At 39.2% G+C, this 6,000-nt stretch overlaps 1 pseudogene; it reads right to left on the bottom strand.

Annotated features, from left to right (window-relative positions):
* Positions 1–1,504: 1,504 nt before the first annotated feature.
* The window catches only part of LOC148773142 (eukaryotic translation initiation factor 1A-like), a 34,997-nt pseudogene continuing 30,501 nt past the window's right edge, over positions 1,505–6,000 (bottom strand).

Here is a 6,000-nt window from a genome sequence, read left to right as displayed (position 1 = left end):
AAATCAGGTGTTTTTTTACAGTTAAAATTGGAATTCTCTAAATTTTATTTATGAAAATCTCAGTGCTATTTTTACTTCATGAAATATTGAATTTTTTTCACTCCATGAAAATCTGTATGCAGATATTGTTATGTGAAATATGGGATTCTCTGTTTTTCATGTATGAAAACCAGAGTGGAGATTTCTCTATATTTCACACATGAAAACATTGGCACTGGTTTCCTTAAGATACAGAGAACCAATATGGTATTGGAATCACCTCTGTTTCACAAATGAAAATATGGGCACCACTGTTTCTTCATGAAATATGGAATTCTTAATATTTCTCATACATATAAAAAGACAACGAATTTCTACCCCCAAAATATGGAATTCTCTGTAATTTTTATACCAAAAAAAAATTTCTGTAGATGCTGGATTTCTTTCATGGATGCTGGATCTCTCTATAATTCACATTTGAAGATCAAAATGGAGATTTTCCTATAAGAAATAAGAAATCTCTATATTTCATATAAACCACTGGCTTTTCAGGTGTGGACACATAAATCCCTGTTTGTGTTTGTGTCCCTGTGCCTTGCATGTGTATATTGTGTCACTTGTGTTTGTGTGTGTGTGTGTGTGTGTACGTGTTTGGCTCACTGCAAACACAGAAATGAAGGTTAAAGAACATGAGATGTGGAACAACCAGAAGTGTAAGAATGAGGCATCCACAGATCAGGGAGACTAGTTTCCCACAACTCTGCAGTGCCCCTGCCCAGGACAGGAATGAGGAAAGGATGGCCAGTGGCTACTCCAGTTAGTGGGTCCACAAGTCTGCAATTACATCAGGAGACATAAACAAGCTCACAATTTCTCCTGTGTCATTTTCTGTGTTTGTATCGTAAGAGAGGGTGAAGGGTTTGAGTTATCAACCAGAGTAAATCAAGTGCTGAGGGGTTTCAAAACCCCTGTTTGTGGACCCCTCTGTCTGTGGGGGCATTGGCTGCCAAGTGGAAATAGTGGTCGTGACTAAGGCAGGACCCAGGATTGTGAAGAGGTCAAGGTTCTTCAGAAAAGGGCAGAGACTTAGAGGAGGAGGCACAGAGAGCATGCTGCCCTAGAGACTAGCTCCACATGTGGGAAGGAGACAGTGTAAGAGCCTGGGCTAGTGCTGCCTGGGATCATTAACCTGTAAGCCGGAACACTCCTTCCCCAAGTGTGGCACATACTGGCACCATGCAAGGCAAATGTCTTGCTAAAGTAGGTGGTCAGTGTAAAATGCCAGGCATCCTATTAGAGACAGTGTGTGAATTTCAAATCCATTTTGGCACTTCCAGCCTACCTAGCAGTGCAGAAACCTGAAGAAAGCACAGGTGTGAGATGTGTGTTTGTGCCCCTCTGCCACTGTGTGCCTATGAATGAGGGAACAGTGATGAAGCTAGACAGGCATGCTGTTTGCATGCATGGACCCTAGAAGAGAGAGAAAAGGAGAAGTTCAGAGCCAGCTGGTTTAAGGCTCCAGGAATTAGGGAATAGCACTCCTTCCAAACATGCACGATTGTCCATGCCTAAAGTTCTGATGTGAATTCCTTCCTTTCTTTGTGTTCTCATCCTTCTCTGTGGAGGGCAGAGGGACAGTGGTGTGGCTCTGCACCTGGGGGAGGGTTCTGTCTAACTCGCTGGAGCGCAATTTCTCGTTTTGTAATGGGCACCCTGAAGGAAATTCACACCACGTGACTCTCACAGGGAACCTGGAATCTGAGTGTCTTGGATGTACCCAGCCCAACTGTAAACTGGGGTCCATGGACCACATGCTGTGTAGGCTATCAGGGATTCCTGAGCTGTAGGTCTAGCTACCACAGCCTAATAAGGGCTGCAGAATGAGAGAACTGGTGTTCAGTAAGTCAGTGACGACTGGTGGGGATAAAGGCTTCAAGAGGCATGAGCTGTGGGCCCAGAGTGGGTCGGCTTCCCAGGGTGACACTCTGTGGGGACACTGTGTGTGTGGATAGTAGTAAAGAGCAGAGCCAATGGGAAGGAAAGCCCCTTAACATTCTAGCATTACGCCCAGTGCCTTATTTTGGCAGGACTCTTGGGATCCATGTGCATCTCCTTGACAAAATTGTATCAGAGTCTTTGGCCTGTAACATTCTCTTTGGCTTCTTGGAAGACCTCTTTTTTGACCTTTTCCTGGTACAGTGAGATAACACTTTGGGGAAAAGGAAAGTTGCAAAGAGAAAAATACACTTAGGAAGACCAGAGGAACCTCACAAAGAATGTTGCAGCTCTGCGGGTGTTTGGACTATGATGATGGTGCAGCATTGACAAAGAATGATCTTGAGGGGTGCAGAATAATATAGAAGTGCTTCAAGTTAGCTCAGTGCTAAGTTCGGGGCCATTTTTGTGCGGTTCCTGGAAGGAAAGCTCAGGGAATGGGATCATGACAACTTGATTGCCAGTGTGAACTTGTCCAACAGTTCCTCCGTGGTGGCAGAAGGACATCCCAGAGGGCCTGCTGCACAATGTTATCATCTTCTGGCGTTAGGACATCAGTACATAATTTTAGGAAAATAAAAACAAAAACCAAAACAAATAAGCGTACAACAACCAGACCATGACAACTAGCAAACACAATGTAAGTGAAGGTTAAGTCTTTGGACAAGCCCATATTTGTATGAGAAAGTACACAGAGAAGTTTTTCACTGTGTCATGTGTGTAGATTCTTCTATTTTTGGCCAAGGGTTGAAGAAACATGTGTAAAAAGTACTAAAGAACCAGGAAGCTTTGATTATTCATGAAGTCAACTTCTCAAGTTTATTTCTTGAGTGTTAAAACTAGTCCTCCATCTCAAATGCATTCAGCATATGAGTGTTCAGGAAGTTCACAGATTAGGCACCAAAAAACACACCGGTGAACTTTTTTCTTGGGTTTCATTATGTACACACTCAGTTTATAATCTGGGAAAGAATACCTAGCATCACTTGCTATGAACCATCCGAGGGTTTACTCTCCTTTTTTGTATTACAGAAACCAGCTAAATATGGATTCCCTATAAATTCTCAGAAGAAATATGTTTCAGAAATTACTAGATGAATGGTCTCTCACTACACACAAGTAAATTTTTATTGAGGTCATAAAACAAGGAATGAACTTCATTTCATCTTAATACAGAGGATAATTTCAAATCACACTGTTAAAAATCAAAGTTAGTATTGAAATTTGCTGTAAAATACACAGACCCATAAATACACCAGTGACACAAAGCAAGGCCAAAATATACTGAGTGCAACACTTTCTTGTATTATTCAGTGGCTGTTCCTTCCTTTCCCTTATCTCAGCCAAGGGAAAATTAACAAAAGACTTAACGTTCCAGAATTTACTTAGGAAATTAGATTTTCACACGTACAATGTGATTCTAATACTCAACAAACTGAGCACTATTTGGTTATAATGCACATGACTTTTGAGAATGAAATTACATACAACCAATTTTATCTGTAAAGGATCATCTAGTGACTTTACCCTGCATGGTTGTCGTACTTGATAAATATTTAAAATGCTAAGTAGAAACTGGAGTCTATTATACAGAGTGAAGTAAGCCAGAAAGAAAAACACCAATACAGTATATTAACGCATATATATGGAATTTAGAAAGATGCAAATGATAACCCTGTATACGAGACAGCAAAAGAGACACAGATGTATAGAACAGTCTTTGTGACTCTATGGGAGAGGGTGAGGGTGGGATGATTTGGGAGAATGGCATTGAAACACGTATGCTGTCATATGTGAAACGAATCAGTAGTTCAGGGTCAATGCATGTTATAGGATGCTCGGGGCTGGCATGCGGGGATGACCCAGAGGGAGGATAAACGGAGGAGGGAGGTGGGAGGGGGGTTCAGGAGGGGGAACTTATGTAAACACGGGGCAAATTAATGTCAATGTATGGCAAAACCAACCAATATAATAATGTAAAATAATTTGCCTCCAATAAAAAATAAATTAATTACCAAAATAAAATAAAATAAAATGCTAAGTAAAAGCATTCTCAACAAACAGATCAAAACTTTCAACGTTAAGAAAACTGAGTATTAATTACTGTCAAATTTCTGCAATTTCTAATCCATCAATTGAACATATGACTCCAACCTGTCTTCTGAAATCTTCATTTGGAAATGCCCTTCTTATGATGTTGGCAACCCCAAATTTTGAAAAGAATATATGTTATCAAACAGAATAAAATTACACTTGGGCAAGGTAAGTAAGAAAATTGCCCTTTTCATTAGCTTCAAATGCATACTTCTGCTTTCTTTACAGTCTATCAAAAATCTCAAGAAACCTTTAGATAACTGGAATACATAGAAAGATTCTGCAAACAGTCAAGTCCATTCAAACAGACAAGTTTATTTAAAACACCCATTAACTGGAGGTCAAACAGGAGAGGAATCTTCTCTCTTCTTCCTTTCCAGTGTTTTGATGCATAATTTGTGGTGTGTTTCCATTACATTGAAAGAAGCAAGTGTTAACATTTTACTCAGAATACTTCAGCTTCATCAGTTTCTAAAAGAAATATGATACTTGCAAACAACGAAAACAAACCATTGTTTATTTAAGGCACATCATTTAAGGCACAGTGTGCCTTAAACTACATTCATACTGAGGTTTTAGTTTTCTTAGCAGATGATGACCAAAATTCAAAGGGTGCATGATCCTCAGACCTCTGCGTTCAATACAGATCTGTAAGTGAAAAGAACATCAGACCTACAGAAAAATTAATTCTAATAATGCATATAGGATCGTCTTACAGTAATTACAAAGTCCATTTGAACTAAAGTTAAGGACACTGACCAGATTGTTTTCACAGTTCCTGTGTGTTTTCACTGAATCTCTATGATCTCCAAGAGAATAGAACATGTTATGCAAGCTATCCTCTTTTTCCATGATTTAAATTTACTTATTCATCTTAATTGGAGTTTAGCCTTTTTTCTTATCCTAAAGAGTGAAGGACAGTACTAAATCAAATTCTTCTGATACAGTCTGATCGCAGGAGAAACACTCTAATTAATCCCAGGATAACTAACTCTGATAAGAACTGCGATTCTGACATAAAACAAATAAAACTAAACAGAATTTCCAAAATAACAGTATTGATTTTAATTACCCTTGTCTTTTGTCCTTTCCCTAACTGAGCTGCTTAGTCACAGCTACAAAAAGCTGTTATCTTCTCCGTCTAAAACAAGGCTTATCTCTGTGGGACTTGGGGTTCAAGTGTTCCCTTTGGTTACATTCCTTGCCTTCAACCCTAGCTCAGGCGTGACAACGTTCAGGTCTCAAATAACATACTATGCAACTGGTGCATTTTACATTCTTACCACAGAAAATAGCTGTCAGTTGTACCTCCACAGAATTAATTTAGCCACAAGGAATCTCTGGCAAAACTGAACAAAATGTAAGAAAGAGAGGACAGCATTTCTATGAAATCTGTTGTCAGCATTACAAATGACCTAGATACTACAAAGATATCATTAAACTGAAACCCATTTAAAAGACACTTGATTACTGGAATCCTTCTTTGTATGTAATCATTTTTCAGTTTCTGATTTACAACGGATTCATAAAGATCAGCGTCCACTCTTTCAAGTGAAACTGCCTTTTTTTCTTTAGCTATGATAGACATGACATCTTTGAGATGTTCATTTTAACCTTTACATGATTCAAAACTCCAAATACATAAAAGACGATGACGGAAGCGTCAAAATATATAAAACAAAAATCGACGTAAAATTGTTAGAGCCTCTGATAAATGATAACAAAACCGGAAGAGAAAAAATGAAAAAACGCTTTTAATGATACTGCAACAATACTTTTCTAATCCCTTTTCCTTTCCTATTTCTCGTGCACTTTAAAATGCATACAACATCAGTAGATTATAGGGCTTCCCTGGTGGCTCAGAGGGTAAAACATCTGCCAGCAATGCTGGAGACCCGGTTTCCAGACCTGGGTCGAGAAGATCCCCTGGAG

Source organism: Moschus berezovskii, chromosome Y, assembly GCF_049115385.1.
Source record: "Moschus berezovskii isolate FMDL1 chromosome Y, NW_MosBer_1.0, whole genome shotgun sequence".
Lineage (NCBI taxonomy): Eukaryota > Metazoa > Chordata > Mammalia > Artiodactyla > Moschidae > Moschus > Moschus berezovskii.
The sequence above is the reverse complement of the archived record's forward strand: the minus strand, read 5'-3'. Positions and strand labels throughout refer to the sequence as shown.